This window comes from Aquarana catesbeiana, linkage group LG05 (assembly GCF_042186555.1).
Source record: "Aquarana catesbeiana isolate 2022-GZ linkage group LG05, ASM4218655v1, whole genome shotgun sequence".
In the NCBI taxonomy this organism is placed as follows: Eukaryota; Metazoa; Chordata; class Amphibia; order Anura; family Ranidae; genus Aquarana; species Aquarana catesbeiana.
Genome location: NC_133328.1, coordinates 264,503,078 through 264,520,829, shown reverse-complemented (window position 1 = coordinate 264,520,829; position 17,752 = coordinate 264,503,078). Strand labels below are relative to the sequence as shown.

Genomic DNA, 17,752 nt, shown 5'->3' with positions numbered 1-17,752 from the left:
CTGGAATGTTGTATATCTGTATATCTATTTATTTTTCTTAAATATTCTATTCTATATGTTTTTTTATAAATGTTTTGTACATACTATATTTAATATATTAATATATATATATATATATATATATATATATATATATATATATATATAATAAAATATTTCAAACTCGATAAATACTTTTCTCAAAAGTTCTTGTACCTTTAAAGTCCACCACAAGGGGATTTTGTTTTTTTCCTTAACCACTTTAGGTCTGGGCCATACCCGAACGATGGCCACAGCATGGACCTCAATTTTCAGGAGCCCATCATGGGACGTCCTCCCCTGTGCACGCACACCGCACGCACCCTGCAGGGCGTGCGGTGTGTGCGCTGTGATCACCGAGTCACGGAGACTCGGATGATCACAGGTCCGAGTAATCCCGGCCCCTTACCATGTGATCAGCTGTCAGCCAATGACAGCTGATCACATGATATAAGCAAAAGCTCGGTAATCGGTTTCTTTTTCTCCTCACGCTGACAGCGTGAGGAGAAAAAAAAGCCAATCACTGGCTTATGTTAAAGGGACATTGGTCCCGAAGAGGAAGGAGGCACATATGCCTCATCTGAGCCTGCCAGTGCCATCTGTCATTGCCACCTGCCAGTGCCCAGCAGTGCCACCTATGAATGCCCACAAGTGCCATCTATCAAAGCCCACAAGTGCCACCTATCAATGCCCACAAGTGCCACCTATCAATGCCCACCAGTGGTGCCAATCAGTGCCACCTAGCAGTGCTGCCATCAGTGTAAGCAATCTGTGCCCATTATTGCCACCCATCAGTGCCCATCACTGCCACCCATCAGTGCCCATCACTGCCACCTATCGGTGCCCATCAGTGCCGCCTCATCAGCGTACATCAATGAAGGAGAAAAATTACCTGTTTGCAAAATTTTATAACAAAATATAAAAAATATATAAAAATATATAAAAAAATTTTTAAAAAGTTTGTTTTTTTCAATTTTTTTAATAAAAAATAAAAACCGCAGAGGTGATCAAATGCCACCAAAAGAAAGCTCTATTTGTGGGGAAAAAAATGATAAAAATTTTCATTTGAATACAGTGTTGTATGACCACGCAATTGTCATTCAAAGTACGACAGTGCTAAAAGATGAAAATTGGTCTGGACAGGAGGGAGGTTTAAGTGCCCAGTAAGCAAGTGGTTAATATTGGATGTGCCACTAAAAATGCTCAAATATAGCCAACTCACCATTTGCATCATGATGGATTGAAGGGGGGATAGACTGTGTAGAGGTAGGCCAATGAGAAGGGAATTGCAATAACTGAGGCGAGAGATGACCAGGGAGTGAATTAAGAGCTTTGTTGTGGCATTGGTTAGAAAGAGGCGTATTTTGGAGATGTTGCGGAGGTTGAGGTGACAAGATTTTGACAGTGATTAGACTGATATACTGTATCTGTTAGTAAATTATTGATACGTGAGGAGATGGACTGAGTGAGCTGAGGGGTAGAGAAATAGATTTGGGTGTCGTTAGCATAGAGGTGGTAATGGAAGCCATGGGAGGCTCTCAGCTGACCCAGGGAGAAGGTGCAGATTGAAAATAGGAGAGGTCCAAGAACAGAACCTTGGGGGACCCCAACAGAGAAAGGAAGAGGAGAGGAGGAAGTAGAATTGTAAGCAATGCTAAAGGTGCGGTTGGATAAGTAGGAACAGAACCAGGGAAGAGTACAGTCACGGAGACCAAAAGTGTGGAGTTTTTTGAGGAGGAGTGGGTGGTCAACCGTATCAAAGGCAGCAGAGAGGTCCAGGAGTAGGAGTACAGAATAGTGTCCATTGGTTTTGGATGTTAATAGGTCGTTTGTCAGTTTTAGGAGAGCAGTTTTTGTGGAGTGTTGAGGACAAAATCCAGACTGAAGGGGATCAAGAAGGCTATTATCAGCAAGGTGGCCACTCAGTCAGCCTTCATAGACAATATGTGACAGTATGTGACAGTATAATTTTTTAAAAGCTTTTATCTTTAAATAGGCAGTCCTTGCACACCACATATTAGCATTGGTAACCTTACGAGCAGGGGCATTAGTAAAATTGTAAATGACATGGAACATCCTTGGGCACCCCTAGAACGGAAATGATGTAGAGCACATAGCAAATAGTGGATGAAAGGCAGCTGATAGTGGGGTATAGTCAGCTACCCTTTACCAGGTCCCAGCCCCATCAGTTGAATAGGGTGGGTGGCCAGGGGCCATGAGCATTGTTAACAATGGGTAACCACTCTGCAACTCTTGCGAGGTAAGCCAGGTTCCGACGCTGAAACTGTCTGCATGCAGACCTCAGATACCATGGCAATTGGCAGTGCAGAGCCTAGGGATCTCCTAGGCTCCTACTTGCAGGGCCGGATCTACCCATAGGCAAGGTAGGCGGGGCCTAGAGTGCACATCAGTTGGGGGGCTCCACGCTGGCTGCAGCCAGTGGTGAGGAGTGAACTGTGCTGCTGGACAGACTGCCTAAGAAGACACAAAGAACTCTCATCCTCCTCCTACCTCCAGCCCCAGGGGGCTTGGAGTTCAATTGGGACTCGGGGAGGGGGAGGTGCTGCTGCTTCCAAGATGACTGTGCCCGGCCCGCCTTCCTCTGCTCAGGTACATGAGGCGGCAGCGCTGCAGTGCAGACTGAGGTCCCTGCACTGCTACATCCAGTGCTGGCTGCAGAGTATCGCTGCTGGAGGGGGTGAGTGGGGGGAGTGCAGCCTGCCTGGGTGTCCTCTCCTCTTCTATCCTCTCCCATGTGACTCCCCTGCCGCTTTCATCCAGCGGGTAGAAGACAGAATGTCTGAGAAGAAAGCGGGAGCTGTTCAACTTTTCAAGTTAAAAAGCCTATGATTTGTTGCTAGGGGCGGTCCTAGCAACCAATCATCTGTCTGTTAAATGGAAAGTTGGACAGCTCCCGCCCACTGCTCAGACATGCCACATCCTCTGTCTTCTACCTGCTGTGTAAAGGGGCAGTGTTAAAGGTTGCTGTAAGGGGGCAGCTGTAGAAGAGACTGGGATACTGTATTCTGGATACAAGGAGGGGGGCTGTGATACAAGGAGGGGGGCTGTAGAGGGGACTGAGATACAAGGAGGGGGCTGTGATACAAGGAGGGGGGCTGTGGAGGGGACTGGGATACAAAGAGGGGGCTGTGAAACAGGGAAGGGGGCTGTGATACAAGGAGGGGGCTGTGGAGGGGACTGGGATACAAGGAGGGGGGCTGTGATACAAGGAGGGGGGTGTGGAGGGGACTGGGATACAAGGAAGGGGGCTGTGATACAAGGTGGGGTGTGTGGAGGGGACTGGGATACAAGGAAGAGGGCTGTGATACAAGGAGGGGGCTGTGGAGGGGACTGGGATACAAGAAAGGTGGCTGTGATACAAGGAGGGGAGCTGTGATACAAGGAAGGGGGCTGTGATACAAGGAGGGGGTTGTGGAGGGGACTGGGATAAAAGGAGGGGGGCTGTGATACAAAAAAGGGGGCCTGTGATAGAAGAAGGGGGGCTGTGGAGGGGGGCTGTGATACAAGGAGGGGGTTGTGATACAAGGAAGGGGGTTGTGGAGGTGGGTGTGATACAAGGAGGGGGACTGTGATACAAGGAGGGGGCTGTGAAGGGGACTGTGATACCATGAGGGGGGCTGTGATGCAAAGAGGGGGGCTGTAATACAAGGAAGGGGGCTGTGATCCAAGGAGGGGGGATATGGAGGGGACTGGGATACAAGGAGTGGGACTGTGATACAAGGAGGGGAACTGTGATAAAAGGAGGGGACTGTGATACAAGAAGGGGGGCTGTGGAGGGGGGCGGTGATACAAGGAGGTGGGCTGTGGTGGGGGCTGTTATACAAGGAGGGGGCTGTGATAAAGGAGGGGGACTGTGGAGGATACTGTGATACAAGGAGGGGGGCTGTGGAGGGTGGCTGTGATACAAGGAGGGGGGCTGTGGAGGGAACTAAGATGCAGGGAGGGGGCTGTGGAGGAGATGGGATGCAAGGAAGGGGGGCTTTAAATGGGACTGGGAGTGGAGCTTTGCAGGGTTCTGCGTTGCAAGTAAGGGGAGCAGCTGTGAAGGGGACTGGGGTGCAAGTAAGGGGGGGTGCTGTAAGAGGGACTGGGGTACAAGTAAAGGGGAGTTGTAAAGGGGACTGGGGTACAAGGGGGCTGTGAAGGGGACTGAGGTGCAAAGAAAGGGGGGTGTGAAGGGGATTTAGATGCAAAGAAGGGGGGCTGAGGACACTGATGTAAAGGGGGAAGGTCTGTGATGTAAGGAGGGGGCTGTGATGTGAAGGGGGAAAGAGGGCATTGGTGTAAAGGGGTCTGTGATGTAAATTGGGGGACTTGGATGCAAAGAGGTCTTTGATGTAAAGTGGACACTGTAATGTAAAGGGGTGCTATATTGCCACTATTTGTCTTCAGACTGGGTCCAGAGGCGCAGGTGCGGCTGAAAAAATTGGTGCAGAGACGCCGCAAAAAACTCCACCCCCGCCACCTCCACCGTATAACTGGGCAGGGCAAATGGGGTGGAGCCAGGGAGCGGCAAAATTAGGTTTTGCCTAGGGTGTCAAAAATCCTTGCACCCGCTCTGCCTCCTTGGATATGACGTGTCATATGAAATGGGAGAACTAGGAGAGAGGACTTTCCATGCTTCTCTGTCATGCTGTATCTAAGGTCTGGTAAGTGAAGAGGCATGGATCTACTGTTTAGGGGAGGAGGAGGTTGAGAATTCCTGCCTGGGGGGATTTCTTTTGGGTGGGTTTTTAAGGGAAGGAGCTTTTAGAGGGGGGGTTTTCTTGTGGGAAAGTTTAAAAGGGGGTGGTTAAGGGCAGGGGTTTGCAGAAGCAAACCCCAAGGGGGTTTTCTTTAAACGTGGGATCTTTGCTGGGGGTGTTGATTGAGGGAGATATTATTTTTCTTTTTTAAACATTGCTAGGAAATTTCCTCACTTCTGCTCATTAAAAAATATTTTCCCCTCTTCCACAGCAATAGCCAAAGCAATGTCCAGAAATGTCCAATAGCTGAAGAGGAGTGATGTGGAAGCTGTAAAAATCAACAGAAAAGGTGAAAGTACTGGAGGACAAAGTGGCAAGGGACAAGTTAGGGCTGTCATTACTGAAGGAAGGCAAAGAGGCAGGTGAGTCTGCCATAATATGCAAGCATGCTTAGTATACTTACACATTATCAAGAGTGCCATGCAACTACAGTTCCGCTACAAGTAATCCTGACCACTACACTCTGTATACTGTATTTAAAAGCTGTATTTTTCAAAAATGTAATGAATGCACTAAAAATAACAAAAAAGTGTGTATTTATTATATTTTTGCATTGAAGCTTGCAGAGCGATCCCCTCTCACGTTGTGTACTGCCTCATTCTTTTTCTTTGTGTCTGCACTGGACGGGGATCTCTGTCAGGTAGGCTGTATAGGGCCTCACAATTTCTAATGGTGGCCCTGAGTAGATGTGGCTACATTGTGGTTATAGTGGGAGAGGCTTGAAGTGGATGTAAACCTGAAATTTTTTTTCTAATGAAGACTTCTACCTGGTAGAGTAGAGGATGTCAAGTCATCTGTGTCCAGTCTTGCCACAAAGAGTTAATCCAGCTCTGAAACAAGTCTAAAAATGCTAATGCGCAAAACCACAATAATCAAATACGCTGGAAAGGAGCTGCCTACATGGAAAAAGTGTACTCACATAGCTCAAACAAATAAATACAAAGTATGTGGCGCTAACTAACCCTGGGTAAAATGAACAAATAAACAATCAGGTGCAATAATGATTGATATAAAATCCATAAATTCTAAATCCCAATAGAAGTCAAGAAAGCAATAAAAACCATGCAATCAAGTGCAATCAAGTGCAATAATGATAAACATTAAATCCATAGAAGAGCACAATATAAGGCAATAAAAACCAATCATAAAGCGCAATGGTGAATAATAAAAAGTGCAATAGGAAATGCAGAATGAAGCTAGTAGCTCATTCAGAATGAGTGCAAAAATAATATGGGATAGTGAGATAGCGATGTGCAAAACAAAAAAGAAAACGTGACACACTAATGTGTATAATGAATGTCCCAAATGCACTGTCAAGTGACCATAAAAAATATTATTAAGTGCAATCTAATAAGCAGTATAGTGCAACTCCCAATATCAGCGGGATCCGATCTTCTGATAATGATGATAAAGGGAAGTGAAAGTGCAAAAGGACAGTCACTGTGATGAAAAGTGTCTCGGATAGATAAAGTTCATCCAATCATAGTCCGGAGTGCAACACCTGTTTCCCCCAGCCTGTCACCTGTAGCAGCGGCCCCCAATGAGCCGAATCGAGCATGAACCAGCAAGTGAAGTGCTCCACAGAGGATCCGGTTGTAGTCACAGCACACGGGGACACTCGATATCCAATTCATAATTGCACTCTTCCACACTCAATGAGTGCCATCGGATAGATAGTAAAAGAAAAAAGGTGGCTCCATAGTGCAGTATTTAAAATTTATTTGCAACAAAAACAAGCAGTAACTTACATTCAAAATAGGTAATGGCAGCAGTGGAAATGGATGCTTCCGGGTTCGCCTGTACCCGGAAGCAACGGCACCTGGCTCCTCCCTGACGCGTTGCATCACTAACACGTGACTTTCTCAAAGGGTCAAGGAGTCAGGTGTCGAACAGCCAGTTTAAATAGTCCCGTCCGCTGTCATGACAACAGCGGATAAGCATACAAGTAAAATCTTCCTAGATAATAGCAGTAAAAGCATCAAATGCAGCATGAATAGTAGATGCATAACATATATATAGATTAAAAAACAATGATGGAGTGAATATCATAAAAATAATAGATCTATCAAATACACAGACACCATCTGGTGGTTAAAAAGAGAGAGATAAATACAGCCCATAGTTCAAAATCCGCTAATGACATCTAGTGGAAAAAACATACATAGGAATCTACCAAATATATAGAGACGCCATCTAGTGGTAGAAAGTGCGAAAAACATATATCACGTAATCCACAACTCATCTAGTGAGTAAAATGCATAGCACACTTAAGAATAACTAGGGAGGAATAACCCAAAGCTCCCAACCCCACTAGTGACATCTATTGGAAGTGAAGCATAATAGCATTAAAAAAAAAGTAAACAAATGACCTCCAATACACAATAATATAGAATGTGCAAAAAACATTCAAATCGGGATAGATGGTGGATAAGTCCAATTCAATAAAATATTAGAGAATGTGCAAAAAACATGCAAATTGGAATAGATAGCGAATAAGTCCAATTCACTTAAATATTGACACAGAATTCTTGATACCTATTACACTAATAATAGCAATAGCATCTTCCACCAGGGGACACTAATAACCATATTTAAAATTAGATCAATAAATGAGTAAAAACGGAAATCAATAAATAAGTTAAAAATTAGAGATAAAACAATTAAGGTCGAATTCCACATCATGCCCTAGTAGCGATAAAGTGCGTAATTCATAGATCCATCTGGACTCGGCTTGACTGATCTTTATAACTTTATTATTACCCCTCCAGTGGGGTTTATATTTTTCTATTCCACAGACTTTTAATGACGAGGGATCACTGTTATGATATTTTGCGTAATGTCTTGATAACCTATGATTATCAAAACTTTTTTTGATATTCTGCACATGTTCCCTTAACCTCTTCCATAGTGCTCTCTTCCTTCTGCCAATATATTGGATTTGGCAAGGGCACTCCAATATGTACACAACCCCTTCACTATGGCATGATATAAAATCTTCTATTATATAGTTTTTAGATGTCACAGTTGAGGTAAAGTTAGATTTCTTTTTCTTGCTTTCTTTTGTGTGTCGACACGTATAGCAACTTTTGCACAGAAAATACCCCTTACCCTCGAAGAACGAAAACTTTATTCTATTCGGGGGGTCCAGGACATTTTTTGCCAAACGATCCCTCAAGGTGGGAGCTCTTCTATAAACGAATTTAGGTCTTTCCGGAAGAATAGTCCCCAAATGACGATCTGTTCTAATAATGTCCCAATATTTTTTAAAAATTCTCTCAATTTGCTTGTGTTGGATATTGAAATCCATAATAATGGGTACGTTATCTTGATTAGCTATGTCCTTCGTACTATCTTGTATTAATTTTTCTCTATTGAGTGATGCAACATCCTGTATTTTTTCTTCGATGAACTCAGCTCGATATCCTTTTTGGACAAATCTCTCTTCAATCATTCTTGCTTGTTCAAGGAACACTTCTTTTGTGGTACAGTTCTGCCTTAATCTGATTAACTGGCCCTTTGGTATATTATCTAACCACAGGGAATGATGACAGCTATCAAGGGACAGATAGCTGTTCCTATCAACAGTTTTGAACTACATATGGTTCATTAATCTACTTCCTTCTTTTTCTATTACTAAATCTAAGAAATTGATTTTATCATCACTTATTTCCCAAGTGAGTTTTATATTTTTGTCATTAGTGTTAAGGTTAAAGGAGAAATCAATGAGGCTCTCTCTATTCCCACTCCAAACTATAATAATGTCATCTATATAACGTTTGAACAGTGTAACCTGATATGGTACATTGTTATATAGTGCTTCCTCTTCCCATTCTGACATATACATATTGGCAACACTGGGCGCATACTTTGCGCCCATCGCAATACAACAAATTTGCTTATAATAATTATTATTGTGCCAAAAATAGTTGGAATCTAGGCTGCATCTTAGACAGTCTAGGAGAAACCTCCTTTGTTTACACTTTAAGTCACTTAGACTTCTAAGGGCCCATTTAGTCGCTTGAATAGCCTCATCGTGATTGATAATTGTATAAAGGGATGCGACATCGGCCATTGCCAAATATATAGGTCCATCCATCAAGGTAATGTCATTTAGGAGTTGAATAAGATGTTTCGTGTCTCTCAAATAAGATCTAGTTTTCTTTACCATGGGTTGCAAAAACCAATCAATATATTCTCCAATTCGCGCACCAACCGAGTTAATCCCATTCACTATGGGCCTACCCGGAGGTTTTAGCTTATCCTTGTGGATCTTGGGTAATGTATAAATAACAGGTACCCTACATGTTTTTGGCTGTAAATATACAGTTTCTTTTTTATTCAATAGGGTCTTTTCAGATCCCTTCTGAATAACTTTGGCCAATTCTTTCCTATATCTCATCGTAGGATTATTTGGTAGTATCTGATAGGTTTCAGCATCATTCAATTGTCAATTTAGTTCTTCATTGTAGTCAACTTTTGATTGTATGACTATAGCCCCTCCTTTATCCGCTTGTCTTATCACAATATCTTTTCTTGCTTCCTTGTTTTTTTATACCACTCTTTATATCTCCTGGGTCAAACACTTTTTTTATTGTTAAATCCTGTATGTCCTTCAAAACCATTTTTTTAAAGACATCAACATGTCCATCTGTCCCTATGGGCGGATTGAAGAGAGATTTGTTACGAAGATTACTAAATAAAATGCCATTAGTATCTGGTACATTCCTTCCTCTTCCTTCTCCTGGATTGCTAAGCAGGGCTTTTTTTCTCATCAAATAGGTGCAGGAACTCACCCTCCCCAGCCAACTCTCCACCCTCAATTCTGTCGTTCCACAGGGAGAGAAGTAAAGCGGCACCAAATCCGCGTAGGCCCAAAAGGCACAGCGTGCGGCACTTAGAAGCGCATAACACACAGGGCTCAGGAAAGTGTACTCTGTAGTGATGAGGTGTGTGTTTCACACAGGGCACAGAAAAAATAATCGGCGGACAGCACTTACATATCTCCCCCAATGTAACCATCTATTGCTCACCTCTGTGCCCCCCATTCAAACCTCACCTTGTCCACAGCTGACCTATGCCCCCTTCCACAGCTCACCTCTTCTTCCCTCCGTCTGCAGCTAACTTCTTTTTCCCCCCCATCAACAGCTCACCTCTTCTTTCCCCTGTCCACAGCTCACCTCTTCTTCCCCACATCCGCAGCTCACTTCTTTTTTCCCCTGTCCACAGCTCACTTCTTCCCTCCTGTCCACAGCTAACCTCTTCTTCCTTCCTGTCTACGGCTCACCTCTTCTTCCCTCCTGTGTACGGCTCACCTCTTCTTCCCTCTTGTCCGCGGCTCACCTCTTCTTCCCTCCTGTCCACAGCTCACCTTTTCTTCCCTCCTGTCCACGGCTCACCACTTCTTCCCGCCTGTCCACGGCTCACCTCTTCTTCCCTCCTGTCCACGGCTCACCTCTTCTTCCCTCTTATCCATGGCTCACCTCTTCTTCCCTCCTGTCCACAGCTCATCTTTTCTTCCCTCCTGTCCACGGCTCACCTCTTCTTCCCTCCTGTCCACAGCTCACCTCTTCTTCCCTCCTGTCCACGGCTCAGCTCTTCTTCCCTCCTGTCCACGGCTCACCTTTTCATCCCTCCTGTCCACGGCTCACCACTTCTTCCCTCCTATCCACGGCTCACCTCTTCTGCCCTCCTGTCCACAGCTCACCTCTTCTTCCCTCCTGTCCCTCCTCAATTCTGCACCCCTGTCTACATGTCATCTTAGCACCCCCCACAACTCACCTTTGTACCCCCTGTCAACAACTCAACTCTGCAGCCCCCACATCTACAGCTTACACTCCCAGTCCACAACTACAGCTTGCCTCTACCACTCTTCCACATTTTACTACTGCACCCCCATCTACATATTACCCCAATCCACAGCTTTCATCTCTTCAGGCCCAAAAGGCACAGCGTGCGGCACTTAGAAGCGCATAACACACAGGGCTCAGGAAAGTGTACTCTGTAGTGATGAGGTGTGTGTTTCACACAGGGCACAGAAAAAATAATCGGCGGACAGCACTTACATATCTCCCCCAATCCACAGCTTTCATCTCTTCAGCTCTACAACTTTCACCTCTTCACCCCCTGTCACCTTCAAACAACCTGCCAACCCCCCTTACCAGCTCTTGCCACTGTACCACCTGCCCCCCCTCCCCACTACTTAGCACTTTGCACAAACTCTCCCCCTTTCCAGCTCTAACAAATTCACCCCCACTGTGGTCCACAGCTGTCACTTACCCCTGCAGGTACCACTCTCCCCGCCCCCCCCTTCACTCCCCTCCATAGTTTCCAGTGCACCCACCTCCTCTCCAGGCTTTTTTCCACACTGCAGTTCTGGCCGAACACTTCACTCGGCTCAGAGCTGCACAAGTCTGACAGGGAGGTAGGGCTGGCCAGGACGGAAGCTGCTGGGCAGGGCGGGATGGGAGCCACTGGGCAGGACAGAGCCGCTGGGCAGGACAGGAGCCACTGGGCAGGACAGGAGCCACTGGGCGGGATGAAGCCGCTGGGCAGGACGGAGCCACTGGATGGGACGACGCCGCTGGGCAGGATGGAGCCACTGGGCAGGATGAAACCGCTGGGCAAGACGGAGTCACTGGGCGGGACGAAGCCGCTGGGCAGGACGTGACGCCACTGGGCTGGGCAGAACAGGAGCCGCTGGGAGGGACGGAATGGGAGCCACTGGGAGGGACGGGAACAACAACTCCCAAAGCTCAGGAAATGTAAAACAAAATGCAGCGGTCGCTGTCCTGACACTAGGACACAGAAGCAGGTGGAGGAAGCGAGCAGTGCAAAAACTTCCTCTACCGCCTTCTGTGTTCAGTGACTGGATGGAGAGTACATGGCTGCCAGAGGTGGTGGAACGCCGCTCCGCCACGTTCCGGCAGAAAAAAAGCCCTGTTGCTAAGCATGTATTTTTTGATATTAAGACTTCTAATGAATTTATTAATATCTACATAGGCGTTAAATTTATTAAGATTCTTTTTTGGGGCGAATTTTAATCCTTTATCTAACACTTTTATTTCCTCTCGTGTTAATTCAACCCCACTTATATTAATAATTCCTTCTCCTATTATTCCCTTTTCCTTTTGTTTTTTGATCCCTGCTCGACATCCTCTTCTCGTTTTTAGTTTTTTCCATTTTTTCTCTCTGTGGATCTTCTTGGAGTTTTCCTCTGGCATTCCTCCCTGTCTTGGTCCCTCTGTCCTTCCTGTTTCTTCTCTTCCCTTCATTTTGTTCTTCTGTCTGGGCTGGGATCCGGAGTTCGTCTGTCGTATCTTTGTGCAGGATCTTCTTGATAATGGCGTCTTGGGGAATCCCGATATCTTTGTTCTAAAAAACGGTATGGTGTTCTTTCACGTTCTTGTCTACCTTGTTGACGTTTTTCATCATATCTTCGTAGTTGTTCAAATCTATTCTGAACTGGAACTGCATAACCGTTATTACGTGGGGGGGATCTGCCTCTTCTATCCTCATATTCAAGGTATCTATCATCTCTAATTGGTCCTTCATCTCTTCTTGATCTGTCTGAATAATTATTTCTCTCTCTATTGCCCTCATATTCCCTCCAGGCGGGAAAAGGAGTTCTTCTATCATGAGGGGAATGTTGACAAGGTCTTCCTTAATAATTGTTATTTTGTCCATTATTCCTCCATCTCCATCTTCTTTTGATTTCTTTTGATAAGGAAGTCAAGTAACTCTAGACCTCTATCATTAAAGAAATGGAACCATTCGTCTATAGATTCTTTATCTACTAAGCCATCATTTATGGGTACATCCCATCGGAGTCTTCTAGGTACTAATTTGTCTTTTATATATTTTTCATGTGTTGCTATATCCCACCATGCATTGATTTTCTTCTCCATTAGATGGCCTATTTTTCTAAAACAATTTTCAATATCTCCCACATGATTGGCCTCCTGTTTTTCAAAAATTTCATCTATATCTAGAGTTCTACTATCCAAAAACTGAAATACTTCCATGGTATGCAGCACTAGTAAAAGTGAGATGAAAAAATAAAACAAGTCTAAAAATACTAATTCGCAAAACCACAATAATCAAATACGCTGGAAAGGAGCTGCCTACATAAAAAAAAAGTGTACTCACATAACTCAAATAAATAAAAACAAAGTATGTGGTGCTAACTAGCCCTGGGTAAAATGAACAAATAAACAATCAGGTGCAATAATGATTGGTATAAAATCCATAAATTCTAAATCCCAATAGAAGTGAAAAAAGCAATAAAAACCATCATAAAGTGCAATCAAGTGCAATAATGATAAACATTAAATCCATAGATTCAAGAGCACAATATAAGGCAATAAAAACCAATCATAAAGAGCAATGGTGAATAATAAAAAGTGCAATAGGAATTTTGTGGTACAGTTCTGCCTTAATCTGATTAACTGGCCCTTTGGTATATTATCTAACCATAGGGAATGATGACAGCTATCAAGGGGCAGATAACTGTTCAACACCTGACTCCTTGACCCTTTGAGAAAGTCACGTGTTAGTGACGCAACGCGTCAGGGAGGAGCCATGTTCCGTTGCTTTCGGGTACGGCTGAACCCGGAAGCATCCATTTCCACTGCTGCCATTACCTATTTTGAATGTAAGTTACTGCTTGTTTTTGTTGCAAATAAATTTTAAATACCTTTTTCCTTTTACTATCTATCCGATGGCACTCATTGAGTGTGGAAGAGTGCAATTGTGAATTGGATATCGAGTGTCCCTGTGTGCTGTGACTACAACCGGATCGTCTGTGGAGCACTTCACTTGCTGGTTCATGCTCGATTCGGCCCATTGGGGGCCGCTGCTACAGGTGAGAGGTTGGGGGAAACAGGTGTCACACTCCGGACTATGATTGGATGAACTTTATCTATCCAAGACACTTTTCATCACAGTGACTGTCCTTTTGCACTTTCACTTCCCTTTATCCTCATTATCAGAAGATCGGATCCCGCTGATATTGGGAGTTGCACTATACTGCTTATTGGATTGCACTTAATAATATTTTTTATGGTCACTTGACAGTGCTTTTGGGACATTCATTATACACATTAGTGTGTCACGTTTTCTTTTTTGTTTTGCACATCGCTATCTCACTATCCCATATTATTTTTGCACTCTCTCTGAATGAGCTACTAGCTTAATTCTGCATTTCCTATTGCACTTTTTATTATTCACCATTGCGCTTTATGATTGGTTTTTATTGCCTTATATTGTGCTCTTGAATCTATGGAATTAATGTTTATCATTATTGCACTTGATCACACTTTATGATGGTTTTTATTGCTTTTTTGACTTCTATTGTGATTTAGAATTTATGGATTTTATATCAATCATTATTGCACCTGATTGTTTATTTGTTCATTTTACCCAGGGTTAGTTAGCACCACATACTTTGTTTTTATTTGTTTGAGTTATGTGAGTACACTTTTTTTATGTAGGCAGCTCCTTTCCAGCATATTTGATTGATGTGGTTTTGCGCATTAGCATTTTTACACTTGTTTCATTTTTTCATCTCACTTTTACTAGTGCTGCATACCATGGAAGTATTTCAGTTTTTGGATAATAGAACTCTAGATATAGATGAAATTTTTGAAAAACAGGAGGTCAATCATGTGGGAGATATTGAAAATTGTTTTAGAAAAATAGGCCATCTAATGGAGAAAAAAATCAATGCATGGTGGGATATAGCAACACATGAAAAATATATAAAAGACAAATTAGTACCTAGAAGATTCCGATGGGATGTACCCATAAATGATGGCTTAGTAGATAAAGAATCTACAGACGAATGGTTCAATTTCTGTAATGATAAAGGTCTAGAATTACTTGACTTCCTTATCAAAAGAAAAGAAAAGAAGATTAGATTGTTGGATAAAACCATTGAAGAAATAAAGGCTACTTTGGAGCCTTCTAAAGAATTGCCTGAATTCATTACACTGTCTAAACAATTAAATTGTGACATGGAACAAAAGGATAAAGAAACAGCTGCAAGAAAAAAAGAAAAAAATATCAGAGAGATGTAAAAAACTTTGAAGATGACCTTGTCTTTAAATGGCAGGATAAAATTGAAGAGACGGTTATCAACTCTAATGATAGTTCTCCTGTAAAGGAAGTAATAATTTAAATGAAAGAAAAATTGGAGGAACATTGCCCATGAATAGGATACAGGGAAACCACAATATGTACAACACTCCTAACCAAAAACTGAGGTGGAAAGGGAATAATTGGAAAAAAACATTTTGGAGAAATAATGGACAAAATAACAATTATTAAGGAAGACCTTATCAACAGTCCCCTCATGATAGAAGATCTCCTTTTCCCGCCTGGAGGAACTATGAGGGCAATAGAGAGAGAAATAATTATTCAGACAGATCAAGAAGAGATGAAGGATCAATTAGAGATGATAGATACCTTGAATATGAGGATAGAAGAGGCTGATCCCCCCCCCCCACATAATAACGGTTATGCAATTCCAGTTCAGAATAGAATTGAACAACTACGAAGATATGATGAGGGAGGGAGATCACCTTGGTATCAAAAACTTCAACAAGGTAGACAAGAATGTGAAAGAACACCATACCGTTTTTTAGAACAAAGATATCGGGATTCCCCAAGACGCCATTATCGAGAAGATCCTGTACGAAGATACGACAGACGGACTCCGGATCCCAGCCCAGATAGAAGAACAAAAAGAAGGGAAGAGAAGAAATAGGAAGGACAGAGGGACCAAGACAGGGAGGAACGCCAGAAGAAAACTCCAAGAAGATCCACAGAGAGAAATAATGGAAAAAATGAAAAATGAGAAGAGGATGTCGAGCAGGGATCAAAAAACAAAAGGAAAAGGGAATAATAGGAGAAGGAATTATTAATATAAGTGAGGTTGAATTAATACGAGAGGAAATAAAAGTGTTAGATAAGGGATTAAAATTCGCCCCAAAAAAGAATCTTAATAAATTTAACGCCTATGTAGATATTAATAAATTCATTAGATGTCTTAATATCAAAAAATACATGCTTAGCAATCCAGGAGAAGGAAGAGGAAGGAATGTACCAGATACTAATGGCATTTTATTTAGTAATCTTTGTAACAAATCTCTCTTCAATCCGCCCATAGGGATGGATGGACATGTTGATGTCTTTAAAAAAATGGTTCTGAAGGACGTACAGGATTTAACAATAAAAAAAGCATTTGACCCAGGAGATATAAAGAGTGGTATAAAAAATTGAAAGCAAGAAAAGATATCGTGATAAGACAAGTGGATAAAGGAGGGGCTATAGTCATACAATCAAAAGTTGACTACAATGAAGAACTAAATTGACAATTGAATGATGCTGAAACCTATCAGATACTACCAAATAATCCTACGATGAGATATAGGAAAGAATTTGCCAAAGTTATTCAGAAGGGGTCTGAAAAGGGCCTATTGAATAAAAAAGAAACTGTATATTTACAGTCAAAAACATGTAAGGTACCTGTTATTTATACATTACCCAAGATCCACAAGGATAAGTTAAAACCTCCGGGTATTATTATTATTATTATTATTATTATACAGGATTTATATAGCGCCGACAGTTTACGCAGCGCTTTACAACAACATTAGGGCAGACAGTACAAGTACAATACAATTCAATACAGGAGGAATCAGAGGGCCCTGCTCGTTAGAGCTTACAATCTAGGAGGTAGGCCCATAGTGAATGGGATTAACTCAGTTGGTGCGCAAATTGGAGAATATACTGATTGGTTTTTGCAACCCGTGGTAAAGAAAACTAGATCTTATTTGAGAGACATGAAACATCTTATTCAACTCCTAAATGACATTATCTTGATGGATAGACCTATATATTGGGCAATGGCTGATGTCGCATCCCTTTATACAATTATCAATCACTGACACATAATCACACACATAGGTTGGACTTGATGGACTTGTGTCTTTTTTCAACCTCACCTACTATGTAACTATGTAACTATGTAACTATGTAACGATGAGGCCATTCAAGCAACTAAATGGGTACTTAGAAGTCTAAGTGACTTAAAGCGTAAACAAAGGAGGTTTCACCTAGACTATCTAAAATACAGCCTAGATTCCAACTATTTTTGTCACAATGATAATTATTATAAGCAAATTTGTGGTATTGCGATCGGCGCAAAGTATGCGCCCAGTTTTGCCAATCTGTATATGTCAGAATGGGAAGAGGAAGCACTATATAACAATGTACTATATCAGCTTACACTGTTCAAACGTTATATAGATGACATTATTATAGTTTGGAGTGGGAATAGAGAGAGCATCATTGATTTCTGCTTCAACCTTAACACTAATGACAAAAATATGAAACTCACTTGGGAAATAAGTGATGATAAAATCAATTTCTTAGATTTAGTAATAGAAAAAGAAGGAAGTAGATTAACGACCCATACGTATTTCAAAACTGTCGATAGGAACAGCTATCTGCCCCTTGATAGCTGTCATCATTCCCTATGGTTAGATAATATACCAAAGGGCCAGTTAATCAGATTAAGGCGGAACTGTACCACAAAAGAAGTGTTCTTTGAACAAGCAAAAATGATTGGAGAGAGATTTGTCCAAAAAGGATATCGAGCTGAGTTCATCGAAGAAAAAATACAGGATGTTGCATCACTCGCTAAAGAAAAATGAATACAAGATAGTACGAAGGACATAGCTAATCAAGATAACGTACCCATTATTATGGATTTCAATATCCAACACAAGCAAATTAAGAGAATTTTTAAAAAATATTGGGACATTATTAGAACAGATCGTCATTTGGGGACTATCCTTCCGGAAAGACCTAAATTCGTTTATAGAAGAGCTCCCACCTTGAGGGATCGTTTGGCAAAAAATGTCCTGGACCCCCCGAATAGAAAAAAGTTTTCGTTCTTCGAGGGTAAG

General features: G+C 42.4%; 1 protein-coding gene across 6 annotated transcripts in view; it reads left to right on the top strand.

Moving 5' to 3' along the window:
• Positions 1-17,752, top strand: part of LOC141144757 (C-C chemokine receptor type 3-like) — a 404,626-nt gene that overhangs the window by 168,931 nt on the left and 217,943 nt on the right. For 5 of the 6 annotated variants that reach the window (XR_012244458.1, XM_073630748.1, XM_073630746.1 and 2 more), the window contains one exon: positions 4,996-5,146. The exons of the other annotated variant lie outside the window; for it this stretch is intronic. The gene's annotated coding sequence lies outside the window, so the exon portion shown is untranslated. The remainder of the gene's footprint in view (positions 1-4,995; positions 5,147-17,752) is intronic. 6 annotated transcript variants of the gene reach the window in all.